A 14468-nucleotide genomic window follows, 5' to 3' on the forward strand; every position below is an offset into this window, starting at 1 on the left:
GCTGCTGTGTCTGATCCACTCATATTAGCACAACTCACACTAACACACCACCACCATGTCAGTGTCACTGCAGTGCTGAGAATGATCCACCAGCTAAATAATACCTGCTCTGTGGTGGTCCTGTGGGGGTCCTGACCATTGAAGAACAGCAATTCCAGTGTGCACTAAACACTACCATGTTATTATCCTGTACGTGTCGATGCAGCACTGAGAATAGTCCACCTACCAAATAATATCTGGACAGTGGGGGATTTATTATGGGGATTATGCTTAATATGCATAACAAACAACTATTGAGAGACCTAATTATAATTAAAGGTACCTAATTATTTATAATGTAACAGACATGTAATGCATTGTTTTGCTTCTAGGTTTTCTAGTTAGTCTATCTGTTCGAGGCAGAAATGTGCCATAATCGTGCTAGGGAATGCGGCCTTGCAGCTGGTCAGTGCAGAAGCACAAAACAAAAGATAACAATACTCGTGGGTGTATGTGTGTGCATATTTCGAATCCGAACAAAAGGAAGTAATTGCGTTCAACTTTTCATCCGTGCGATCTCTGATGGTGACACAGCACTGAAATGTCTGCTGATTCGCCTACAAGGATTTTTCTCAAAGGAAACAGAGAATCGAGGCGGTCGCTTTATTATCGCAGGTGTTAAAGTGAAGCTGAGAATAAAAAGCCCGAAAGATGGAACGAAATTACGTCTAAAAGGTAATTACAGATGAACCTGTGCTACATGAATAGAAGTGTGATTAAAGTCCTGTTAGAGGTTCCTGATTACTGAACCACAGGATGTAAATGCTTAAATATGACATGCAGATTCCAGAACCAGAACATGTAGAATATAAAGAGAATGTAATTGTCATAACATGCTTTTAGTCTAGACTGGTATTTGTGCTAATATGTAAGTCATACCACATGATTATGCAACGTTACGTTGAGGTATAATTACTGAGTCATAACATGTACCGCTGGCTCATAACGTGCAATTAAAGAACTTTAACCAGCAGGTCTTAAGCAGTAACTTTGCTACTTGTACTTAGTTTTGCAGGTCTGAGTAACTGAGACATGATCACAATTTTTTTTTCTAGTTATTGATGCATTTTCTCCCGATTTAGCGTAGGTAATTTGTTTAAAGACTGCAAGTTGAGACTGCTGTGCCAACAATGCTGCTTCTACTAGATGGGATGGACACCTGGCGTGTTTGCACCAAAAATGTCCAGAACTTACAACAGACTTTATCACAGACTGGACTGAACAATTTTTTTGCTAGTTATAACTTTCAGTTCAATTTCATTTTGTGTTGTATGATTTGTGTAAATTCTATTTATTTAAAGTATCCATTGTAAAAAGCGGTATATAAATAAATCTGACTTGACTTGACTTGACTTCCGCTGCCGGGGATCCCTGGTTGCATTCAAGGAAGGTATATTTCCTGCTCACACCTCCTCCGACCCATGCGCAGTCCTTCTTTTTCACAGGCACCTCTATCTGCTAATCAGGGTCCTTGCACAGCATTAGAAGACCCCACCCACATAGTCCGGTCATCCCCCCCTAGCAGACACAGTAGCCAATTAGTGTCTGCTGCAGGGACTGCCAACTATGCCCGCTAGATGGCGTCCAGTCAACTGAGGAGTTCAGAATCTCGGTGCTGGTGTGCTAGCGGAATATCCTGCTGTGCCACCTGGGCACCCCATGATCCCAATTTTTAAAAGAATAACAAGTACTAATTATTAACTAAGCCAGGAGTCAGGACATGTTGTTGTAGTTATAACATTCACTGTTTCACTTTTAATCTTGTGTTTCAGCTCGAGGTTCTGAGAAATTGTAAGAATCAGAATCAGCTTTTCGAAGAGTCTAAAACACTTATTGTTAAAAAAAGCTTAACGTGACTTCATGTATTAAAAGAACAACACAGGGACACTTAACTTCTCTTCATTATTAATAATCATAAGCTCTCGCTTTAATGAAACTCCTCGCTCTTTGTTTTAATACAATAAGTCACGTTAAGCTTTGTTCGTGCTGTCTGAGTCGCTTTTACCGCGTCATATCAAACAGTTCATCTCATTGGACGCGTTTTGGAAGGTCAGTGGCACACTGGGTCAAAGTTCAATCAGGTGATTGATAATATATCTATAATACAATATATAATATATCAATATATCAGTATTAGGTATAAGATAAATGTAAATGTACCTTTTAGCTCAGCCATCAGACAGCATCCATTAGCTTTTGTTATCTCGCTGATGAGTCTTTGTTTCTTCCCAGCTTAAAACCAAACCCACCTGACAGGCTCACCAGACTTTAATTTCATCAAACTCTGGCCCTGTGAGACTCGCTTTTGTTAGGCTGCCATACAGCACATCAAAGTGTAGGATGTTATTCCTCAGTGAGACAAAGAAGTCGATTATAAGGATTCAGTGACTTCCAGTCTGGACTGTTTATCAGGTTTCATCACACCTTATAAACCGTAGTGCATTTTAGCGGTTAGCGCTAATTGAACCTGAAACCTAACAAAAGTCTCAGAACTAATAAAATCCTGTATATAAATATTTACGTTATTGGAATGTGGTGTAATATGAAAGGCTTTCTCACCCAACCTTATGAAAATGTGACGCAAACGGCATGCAAAAAAAATCGTTACTTAATTAAACTTAGTTTCCTTACTTCAGGAGCAGCAGGGTACAGGTAATAGGCTACAAATAAAAGTAATCCTCGGAGAAACTGCTCAGAAAACGTGAACTGCTGGGTTTATTTTCTGTGTACTGATGGACTGCGGTCAATTTGTCCTCAGGGAGGAGGCAGGCGAGAGCGCTCAGAAAAGTACAGTCCTGGTTTTAATAAAGTACAACTACTGTAAGTACGATGTGCTGCTCATCACAAGGATTTTAAAGGTTATAAAAGTTTAGAGGCCTAAAGCTCAATATCACACACACTCACAGAGTAAAATAAACAGGCAAAACTTAAACAAGTTAAACGGGTACAAGTTTATGCATAAAGCTCAGACTTTGACAAGTTTGCAAGCTGCATTAAACTACATAGGATTGCAAAACCTGAGATTAATAATAGCAAGCAACAAAACAAAAGAGTGACCGTTCATTTATTAGAGAAGCTCAGCTCAGGGCCATAATCCCAGCAACACAGAGACTGTGCAGTGTAATTAAGTACTGTGTAATTAATTTTCTTAATTAGATTCAAATTACCCACAACATGGTTCAGCATCATGTTGTCTCCTATAGATCCAACGGGCAAGCTGTATGGTGAGTATCCGATATGAGTTTTTTGCTATTTTATTTATTTATTTTCTTCCGGGCGGCACAGTGGCTCAGTGGGTAACACTGTCGCCTCACAGCAAGAAGGTCCTGGGTTTGATTCCCAGGCGGGGCGGGTCCCCAGTCCTCCCCCAGTCCAAAAACATGCAGTCAGGTTAATTGGAGACACTGAATTGCCCTATAGGTGAATGTGTGTGTGTATGTATGTGTGTGTGTCCCCTGCGATGGACTGGCGTCCCATCCAGGTTGTTACTGTGTGCCTTGCGCCCATTGAAAAGCTGGGATAGGCTCCTTATGTTTGACTTTTTTCAGTGTAGGACCTTCTAGAAACTGGCATGCGTAAATCGTGCGTTTATCAACCCACAAAGCAATTCATCCAGCTGCTGATGCATTGATAACTGGTGATGTTGTTACAGATGTGAGGTGCTGTCAGTCCTCCTTATCCATTCCTGTATAGTGTTCACATACTTTTTGCACTATAGTAAATACAAGAGCGACCTCTTTCTTGACGATCACGTGCATTTAGCCAAGAGAAGAACCGAGACCCGACGCACCTGCATTTTAACTTTAAGCCTTTTGTTTGTGTTTGTGTGCGAGTCCATGTGTGGTTAATGGTGGAAATGATAAGACACAAACAAATAGAGGAGAGTAATTACCTGTGGATTATCTCAGGCAGCTAATTAAATCGGCTGCCTTCCTCTCTTTCTCATAACGACTTGTACTTATTCTCTCACGCTGGACAGGAAGAGAAACTGAAGCTGCTTCCTTAAGCTTTTGCTTATCTCAAAAGGAAAAGTTACCACATCAGCATCACACCCAGATAACTACACATCAACATAAAAGCATCTTTGAGGACCTGGATGAGGCAGAGAGGGTGTTCCTGTGACCCTGCACCTGCAATGTTAGAGGATTAACCAAACCCTGAGTCACGGCTCAAAGAGAGACTGGAGAATGAAAAAGAAAGTATGTACCCCACACAATCCCCAGGAAAATATGGAAAACACAGTTATTTTATTGATGTTCCTTCTGTTCTTCTACCTAGGGCTGTCGCGGTGAAAGAATTTCCCCTTGCGATATTCAACCTGTCTCAATATCGCGGTATGCGGTAATATCGCCATTTTTTTTTTTTTTTGAAAATTACTTAATTAATCTGCATTTTAGAGCTATATAAACAAGCTTTATTGTTAGGCTATGATTCGGTATATTATTGCTTTATAATGACAAAGATGAGACAGCTTTAAGACCAATGAAATGCGTGTTTAATGTTAAATACAGAACAGAGCAGGGATGCGCGTCTTTTCTCTATTGAAAAAGGTTTAAATTTAGCTCCTAGGCTAGATTCGTTTCAATACATTTTTATTCAACGAAAAAATACATTTAAATCATTCCAGCAAGACCAGAAAGAGAATATTTGCAGGCTGCACTGCCATATTAACCGTCATTAAGTGTTTTAGTTCACCAAGGCTGTTTGAATATAGTCTAAATTACAAGTATTTATTGAGTGTGAACTCAATTTGATCATTAATAAACTTGCCTATAATTCCTGTTGCGATTGTTTACATTTTAAAACACAAAGCCTGACACTCAGCAGCAACGCATGAGAACAGGTTGCGGGAAAATGACGCTCCTAGCTCATTTTCATTATGAATTCATTTAACATTTATTACGCCCGAATGTAAGCGTAAAACAAGATGGACCTGCAACAATATAAACAAAAAAAAATAGAAGAAAGAAAGAAAAAACTTGATCACCGCGGTGTTGCGGTTGCTTGGCATGCCCTGCGGTTGGCTGGTCTATACCGCGATATTTCAAAATTGCGGTTAGCGCGACAGCCCTACTTCTACCTATAAGGTCTTCTAACAGGGCTTCAGCAAATATCTGTTCCTAAACGGTTGTCTATATGTACCAGAGTTAGGGAATGTTTATTAAGGAAGGCACAAACACTTCTGCTAAATGCTACATGCTAAATCTTAATATATAAGATAAACATAAATGCACCTTTTAGCTCTGCCTTCAGACTGCATTGATTAACGTACACAATACAAACTGGGTTTGTTCTCTTGCTGATGAGTCTTTGTTTCTTCCTAGTTTTAAACCAAACCCACCTGATGGGCTCACCAGAGTTTAACTTCATCAGAACACCAGGAAACACCAGGAGTTCAACTCGGCCAGCTACTCCATCCACCAGTGAGTTACAAACACTCCAGAGAACCAAACAAGGGAACCCAGCAAACACCACTTATGGAAGGAATGCCTAGCGGTTAAGGTCACTGGTTCAAGCCTCACCACTGCCTGTTTGTCACTGTTGGGCCCCTGAGCACGACCCTTAACACTAAATTGCTCAGACAATATACTGTCACAGTAATTTAAGTGTCTTTGGATAAAAGCGTCTGCCAAATGCCAAAAAATTAAATGTCACTGCCTACTGGCTGGGCTTCCTCTGGTCCCTGGGGTGGCACAGTGATTATGAAACCAGTCCAAATTGACCTCAACTGTTTATCCCTCAGAAGATCAGTGGTTTGGCGAATTGAAATGTTCATAATCCAGACCTTTTTGTCTGCAGTCCAGACACTCCATATTAATGACTATTATTTTGAATTTTAATGGCCACCATGCTTATGGTCGGCTGCCCACATACATTTAGAAAGGGAACGGTTAACTACAATAGTAAATACTCCCTAACACATGGACTGTGAGCAAGTCTCCAGATGGAGACACGCGTCTGCCAGTAGATGTACTGTCTGAGCCCGCACGCCAATGCACTAAGCACGAGTGAAAAATGAGCCCTGCTTCTACCAGTCTTATCATCGATCATCCCCTCCATTATAACAGTTTTTCTACCATTCGTCGCACCGCCCGCCAACTCTTTCTCCATCATCTCGGTCCTGAACGCAATCGATTGATCTGCGATCCACATTTAGCAAAATCTGATTGGATGCTGATACTCTGTTCAGCTTTCCAAACGGCCAGTTGTGCAACTGAGCCTTTAACACTAATGGACGATTTGTTTACATTTCATCTTTATCCAAAGCGACTTACAATTATGCATAAGTACAATACAAGCAACTGAGGGTTAAGGGCCTTGCTCAAGGGTCCAACAGCAGCAACCTGGAAGTGGTGGGTCTTGAACCAGAGACCTTCTGATTACTAGTCCAGTACCTTAAACACTGAGCTACCGCTGTCCCAAATTTCCATTCGTCTGTTTTGTACAAGGGCGGCACGGTGGCTAAGTGGGTAGCACTGTCGCCTCACAGCAAAAAGGTCCTGGGTTTGAACCCCAGGTGGGGTGGTCTGGGTCCTTTCTGTGCAGAGTTTACATGTTCTGTGTGGGTTTCCTCCCACAGTCCAAAAACATGCAGTCAGGTTAATTGAAGACACTGAATTGCCCTATAGGTGAATGAGTGTGTATATACTGTATGTGTGTCTGCCCTGCGATGGACTGGCACCCCGTCCAGGGTGTTACTGTGTGCCTTGCGCCCATTGAAAAGCTTTAATAGGCTCCAGCACCCCCCGCGATTCTGACTGGATAAGCGGTTAAGAAAGTGACTGAGTGTTTTCTACAAATCCTTCAGGGAGCTTCTTGGTGTTTACAAGGCGGCACAATTAAGCACCATTTATTGCACCTGGTCATTTTACTGACATTAAAAAGGTGTGTATGTGTATGTGTATGTGTGTGTGTGTGTGTGGGGGGGGGGGGGGGGGGGTGCACATTTATTTTCCGTGCTTTAAATTGACTGCAGTAAAAAACGAGGAAAGTAAAAAGAGGACGGGGATAAAGAATCAGCCCAGACAGTAAAGTTTATGGGCAATGCGCGACAGGATATTACCTGTGTGTCTGTGCATTGATGAGTTGCTCCGTACTCTTGGAGGGTAAAGAGAGACATAAAAACAGAGACAGAGACGAGGGGGCACACAGGAGCAGTAGGGGGTGGCATAAAAGTAATAGCAGGTTTGGAAAGAAAGAGAAAAGAAAGTGCCATGTTTACAAAAATCTTAGCTGAAAGAAGCCCCTGAAACATGGTGGTCAGTGTTGAATCAGGTGCACTATATGGCCAGAAGTATGTAGACACCTAAACATAAACCTGTTGGACGCTCCGTTTTAAAAATGCAGGATTACTAGCACTTACAAAAACGTTTTCACTGCCAGTTGATTCGATCTGAAATGCACTTGGTTCTGTGTGGCGTGTTGGATTTTCCTTTGAGATTTTGGATAACATTCATGTTGTGAATTTCCCCAGTCTGTGGCCATAAAGATGCTTTACTTGATTCAGATCAGTTACCTAGAAAGGCCATTGAAGTAGACTCAACTCAGTGTCGTGTTTATGGAACATCTTGCTGAAACTCGGCATCATTAGATGATAAATAGTGGCCATGAAGAAATGCACACGGTCAGCAAGGCAACATTTTAATCAATCTTTAACTGACCAGACTTGTTAAGCCTGTGCCCACTGTACCCTTCATTTCTCTAAAGGGGTCTGTCTGAAAACCTACATGCTCTCAAGAAGAAAGCGCGTCCAAATTCTTAGACAGATACTTTAAAATGCTGCCTACTGGGGCGCCTTAATTCTGAATGATAATCTGACTGAATAATGAGAAGCGTCCAATGCTTCCTTAGTGATGAAGGCAATCCCAGCATTCAGTGTGGCACAACTTTTCTCACAAAAATGACAAATATGGCGGATAAATTCGGAGCAACCAACTGAGTTCTTTTCAAATCTAAATAAATTCGCATTGATTTTTAATTTGTGTCATTTATTTGCAAATTTGCCACCTCAGCTGTTGGTTTGAATGGCCTGAGGCTAACTGTGTTAGCTTACTAAGCAAAATCTGCAGTGTAATCAGTGTCTAAGTGAAGCAGTGCGTCTAAATAATCTGCCTTATAAGTTCAATTATTTGTCTTATTAGAATCCTCTCTATTTAGGCAGCTGCCCAGGTAGGCAGTAGGCAGCAAGGCAGCTCCAATGGCTCACACATGAGCTGGAATCCAGCCCAAGTGCCAAACCCCTCAAACATCTTAAAACATATAACTTAAAGCTCATGGTCAGGCCACATACTTTTGGCCACAGTGTCTGTGAGCTTGGCTTCTTGGCGTCTGATATTCTGATATTCTGAATAAATCATTGTCTGTGTGTGTGGCTACAGTAAAATAGAGCCTGAAGGTCCATTAAGTTCCAGAGTGCCAATAGGGAACAAACACGAGCGCATGAATAATTTAAGCCGGTTGTCGACTGGATTGCAAAATGCAGATTTATTCACGGCGTTCATTAGGTCTAAAAGTTGTGCTCAGGGGCCGAGGCAGAGGCTGCACAATTAGTAAATCAGGGTTAGAAGGTGATGTGGTTACTGTGTAGAAACCTTAGGTTTTACGATTAGGCTTACATTTGTTAATAATGCTTGAATGAAATGCCTGGCTATGTCCAGTTTGTCAGTGAGTTCACCATCCAGTCTGTTTTTCATTAAAGAGCTGTGAATGCTGATCTTAACTAACCCTATACACCAACCAGGCATAACAATGACCACTGACAGGTAAAGTGAATAACACTTATTATCTCTTCATCACGGCACCTGTTAGTAGGTGGGATATATTAGGCAGTAAGTGAACATTTTATCCTCAAAGTTGATGTTAAAAGCAGGAAAAATGAATAAGTGTGAGGATCTGAGCGAGTTTGACGAGGGCCAGATTGTGATGGCTAGACGACTGGGTCAGAGCATCTCCAAAACAGCAGCTCTTGTGGGGTGTTCCCAGTCTGCAGTGATCAGTATCTATCAAAAGGGGTCCAAGGAAGGAACAGTGGTAAACCGGCGACCAAGGCGGCCAAGATTCAATGATGCTTGTGGGGAGCGAATGCAACTGACGAGCTCCTATAGGCCAAACTGCTGAAGAATTTTAGTGCTGGTTCTGATGGAAAGGTGTCAGAATACACAGAGCATCACAGTTGCAGGGCTGTTTTGGCAGCAAAAGGGGGACCAACACAATATTAGGAAGGTGGTCATAATGTTATGCCTAAGCTGGTTGGGCCATCCAATACCAAAACCATGAAAAGTAATTAAAGTAAAATTACTACTAAAGTAATAGTACACACTACAGAGATTCACATTATACAAACAAGTATCTGTATAATCACAACAACACTCAGACAACACACAACAACAACAGGACCTGACGGTACATATCGAGGTGTTATTTCTTACATTATTCAACAATCTGACAACTTTCATTGTGCCAATTATGCAATAACCGATACAAATAGGGGGCAATTATTTTTTCCACAAGCCTTTTTACAAAATAACAGATATGTGTGGATCTTTAAGTTCTCACCTGCTAATAAAGAACAAACAGCAGCGCATTAATAAAGCGTTCGTTGTGGACAGGCTTACAGAATGCAGATTTAATCCCAGTGCTCATTAGGTTTAAAAGCTGTACAGAAGCCAGAAAATAAAAACATTAAACTGGTGAGTGATGGTGATAATATTTCCCACACAAGTACACAATGTTTTTTTCTTCCTGCAAATTAGCTTTTCTTTCCTGTTTGACACAATTTATTTGGCAGCTTTGATATAACACCAGACAATAAAGACGATATGAAAGAGTAAGCGTACGCCAGTATAGTGGATTGAACACAGCCGGGCTTGAGTTCAGTCAGCCATATAGGATGTAAAAAAGACGGAGTAGATGAAGCTCTACCACGATGATTGAGAGATTCTTCCAGATGTTCCATCTTTACATCGTTAGGAAAGATAATCAATTTTTTTCAAATGTGAGAAGACAAGATAATACAAAAATGCAGGGATGTCAATTAAGGTGGATCTAAAATGATTTGACCACTAGCAGTATGTTGTTTGCTTTATCATTTTTATGCAAGAAGAGAAAAAACACAAGACAATGTTGTTCATCGGTCATATGCACAGCATCATACAGACAATGTACAATAGAAATGATTCAGGTGAAAAGCTTGGATGGTCCAGACGCCTACCTAACATGCTAGCCTACCACTATAAGTGCCATTTAAAGCCTGGGCAGGGCAGTTGTAGCTTAGCTGACTGGACTAGTAATTGAAAGGTCGCTGGTTCAAGCCCGACCAGTGCTTGGTTGCCACCGTTGGGTCCTTGAACAAGGCCCTTAACCCTTAATTGTTTAGACAATACACTGTCACTGTACTGTACGACACTTCGAATGAAAGCGTCTGCTAAATACCAAATATGTGAACATGAATGTGAAAAGCCAAGTGCTCTGTGCAGAATTTAGGTCTGCCATACCAAACTTTTATTTATTACTGGAGTTTAGGGTGCTTAGAGTGTAGAGGTAATGGATAATATTTGTTACTATTCTATTTCCTCGGCTGTGGGAGGAAACCGGAGCACCCGGGGGAAACCCACACAAACACGGGGAGAACATGCAAACTCAGATCGAACCTGGGGATCGAACCCAGGACCTTCTTGCTGTGAGGCGACAGTGCTACCCATTTAGCCACCGTGCCGCCCATTCCCATTCATTAGAATAAGGTCCAAAAATTGTCACATACTATTGTTACTACTAATCCAACCAACTTGGCACTATGCATTGGGGTAGGTAGAACTGTCTTGTCATCTGCCAAATTTTAATTTAGACACCTCATTGTGTGTGTGTTTACAGTTCTTACACCATAATAATAATAATATTTCCTGCGCATGGCATTTTGTAAGGCCATAAAATTAAATCCATGAAACTTCAGTGAAAGTTCTGTACAATTACACGCCTCTTTTAGCAAAATATGTGGCTAAACTATCTCAATTCCCAAATTAGAAAGGATGTCCATATATTTTAACCTCATTGTGCGCTTTCATGGGACACATTATCTTTCACACTTTTCTTTTTTTATCAGCCAGATCTTCGTGCCTGCTAGCCACATTAGTGCATGAAAAATGAAGACGTCAGGAAGGGAAGCCCTCGACATTCTGTCTTATTGAAAACGTCCCACCATCGGAAGGGAATTAAGCCCGGCTGTTAAATAATGCTCCCGCTCAGGGGTACGGCCGCACCGTGGCTTCTTCATGCATCTTAGTTAAGTCCTATTACAAATGAAATATCTGGTCTAACACTGGTCTGCTCACATCTCACTAATGAAGTCTCTGTCTCGCCCCGTCTCGCCCCGTCTCGCTCTCGTTCCTCCTGCAGCCGTGTGAATTAAACAGGCACCCAGGGCCCGGCTATACATCAACTGTGTTTTCAGGAGCACCTTATTGAATTTGTAAAAGACTTTGAAACACATGCAAATGTAGCTGCGCTGAGGTGCACTGAATAAAAATGATTTATGCGCATTAACTGACATTAAGGATTCGTTTCTTTTCCCGTGCCCACACCTTTTATTCCAGATTGATCTTAATATTCAGAAGCCTGTTTCTGTTGCATTCTTGTTTTCATTTTTCTTCCAAAATAATCAGCATTGCAATCTAGTCCTTGCCTGTCCGGTCAACCCATATTGGCCAAGGAGAGCCTAGACTAAGCTGACACATATGCAGAAGGTCAGCTGTATATTGTAACCTCACACCTAACAAATCGTCCATCGCTAGCGCAGGCACCTCGACCAAAGTGCAGCGAGTGCCCTTTCCGACCTCCCTCCCTCTATCCCACAGGCAAAGCAAATTGTGTCTGTGTGGGTGCCCGATCAGGTCGATAGCACTGTCTATGAGTTGAACTTGAGAGCTCAAGATCCAAATGACCTTCATAAGTAGGTACTTAATTAATAAAAACGGTGACAAGCTGGTCCCACTGTGGTGTCCAAGATGTAACGTAAAGCCTCCACATGGGAGCATACACCGACGAAGCATAACATTATGACCACTGACAGTTGAAGTGAATAACACTTATTATCTCTTCATTAGTAGGTGGGATATATTAGGCAGCAAGTGAACATTTTATCCTCAAAGTTGATGTTAGAAGCAGGAAAAATGGGCGAGGATTTGAGCAGGTTTGACGAGGGCCAAATTGTGATGGCTAGACGACTGGGTCAGAGCATCTCCAAAACTGCAGCTCATGTGGGGCAGTCTGCAGTGGTCAGTATCTATCAAAAGTGGTTAACCGGCGGCCAAGGCTTATTGCACATGGGGAGCAAAGGCTGGTCCGTGTGGTCCGATCCAACAGACGAGCTAAATGCTGGTTCTGATAGAAAGGTGTCAGAATACACAGAGCATCACAGATTGTCGAATATGGGGCTGCATAGCCGCAGACCAGTCAGGGTGCCCATGCTGACCCCGTCCACTGCCAAAAGCGCCAACAATGGGCCCTATTTATTGAGTGATAGAAGTAGATCCAGTTGAATTAAATATCATAAGGTTAATATCATTTTATTTGTTTTTATTTTTTAATTTGGGGCCTATGGCATCTAGTTACACCTCAAAACAAGGCTTTGATGCTTGACTGGCGCAGACACAAAAAAAAACAATAGATATTGTAAAAAAAGGTGGTACGCTCAGGTGGCGCAGCAGTAAGTTGCATTAGTTCACTCCCTCTTAGATCCAGAGTTGGAATTTTTAGTAAAATAGTAGTGTTTTTTATAAGAGGAAGAAAATCTCTCTCTGTCTGTCCTTTAATCCTCTTTGTTGGATTTGCTGTGTTCATTTTCCTCAGTGTTTTGCATTGGATTTGGAAACTCTATAACTGCTGGAGCAACAAAGCGATAAGAACAATCCCATTCATCCACTCACTGTGGATCCAATCCTGATTTAAACTGAATTCATGTACTTTAAGAGGTCCACACACACACACACACACACACACACAGACACACACACACTATCCACAACACACAATAATACTATGCCAATCATTATTAAAATAAACATCTTTCATCCATATACAAAACAAATATTTTAAATGTATTTTTCATATACAGTACAAACCCCATTGTTGTTTATTCCCCTAATTTTCTGGGGTTGTCTCTAGTACCTAACAGACAGAACGTTTAAGCCCTGTGTTGTGTAACGAATTGGGCTACCCACAGTTGCTTCCTAAATACTCTTAGCATTTTCCCTAAAACCAATCCTAATTAGGGGCGTTGGCTTCAGCATGTGCTCCTGGAGAGAGGGGCGTGACACATAAACACACTCCAGGAGCACAGAAGCTTGATTCGTGACAGGTTGCGACTCTTGGGTGGGTCGCGAGCCAAAAAATATGGGTCGTAGGGAAAAATAATAATAATTAAATAAAAGAATTTTAACAGGCACATAAACACAAAATGAATTTGTCCACATACGCCCCCTTTTGGAGGCTTTATGTCACATCTTGTAAACCATAGTGGGACCAGATTGTCACAGTTTTTATTCAAGTATTTATTCATGCATTGATTTGTAAACATCACGGAAAAAATGTGGGTCGCTTGAAAAGAACACATAACAGATTTTACCCAGACCTGGAATCCCCCTAAATTTTGAACCACGCAGTAGAACTAAAACCTGCGCAATATGAGGGTCATTTGTAGCCAGCAGGACATACAGATCAGGTCCTTCATTTTATTCTGTAGGCATATTGTTCATTAATGCCCAATTTTGGTCGTTGCAGCAGGACATTGCAGTCCGGCTGATGAACGGTTTAAGAAGCACTGCAGCAGAGGATGTCGTGTTCCTGCTCCGCTCACCCGTAGTGCAAACAACGGAACGGCTATGTAAATAATTCAAGGAACTATGGTGCAAAGCCTTTTACATTAAAGCAAACTCACCAACTCTGTATCTTTTTCTTTCTTTTTTCTGTCTTTTTACAGAGCTTAGCGCTTTCTTAAATTATTCGTTTAGCTAATGGATCTGAAGAAGTGCACATACACGTAGTGCTAGTGCTGGGATGGGATGGGATGGGATGGAGACTACAGGTTCCGATAAGGGTTTATGGGTGGGTGTAGATAAGAAAACAGTTCTACAATTTTCTTTCAGTAATGAGCCAAAACATTAGCACCACCCTCCTAAATGTGCATGGCAATGCTTGTTTCATGAGAACTGTGCCTGTTACGATCAGGGATATATTACTGGGTTGAAGCATTTCTGAAACAGCATTAGGTGCTCACAGGCCAACTTGGGAGGTACCTACCGAGAGTGGGTCACAAGCCGACGACAGGTTGTTGTGTGGCCAAGACTCACAATCAAAAATTCCTCTATTAAAATGAGACATCAATACTAAACTAGACCTGAAAAGTGCCAACAATCAGATTTGTAAGTGCTCGCTTA

General features: G+C 41.6%; 1 protein-coding gene and 1 long non-coding RNA gene across 3 annotated transcripts in view; one reads left to right on the top strand and one right to left on the bottom strand.

The window, feature by feature from the left end:
- Positions 1-14468, bottom strand: part of schip1 (schwannomin interacting protein 1) — a 169726-nt gene that overhangs the window by 106293 nt on the left and 48965 nt on the right. The window lies entirely within an intron of this gene.
- LOC134302406 (uncharacterized) lies at positions 564-13936 on the top strand. 2 transcript variants are annotated; one of them, XR_010007528.1, is made up of 5 exons: positions 564-714; positions 4019-4238; positions 4318-4373; positions 5364-5462; positions 13813-13936. It is a non-coding gene; the product is annotated as an uncharacterized LOC134302406 (long non-coding RNA). The 2 variants fall into 2 exon arrangements; XR_010007529.1 differs by lacking the exon at positions 13813-13936 and adding an exon at positions 11138-11520.

Source organism: Trichomycterus rosablanca, chromosome 25 (assembly GCF_030014385.1).
Source record: "Trichomycterus rosablanca isolate fTriRos1 chromosome 25, fTriRos1.hap1, whole genome shotgun sequence".
NCBI classification, from domain to species: Eukaryota; Metazoa; Chordata; class Actinopteri; order Siluriformes; family Trichomycteridae; genus Trichomycterus; species Trichomycterus rosablanca.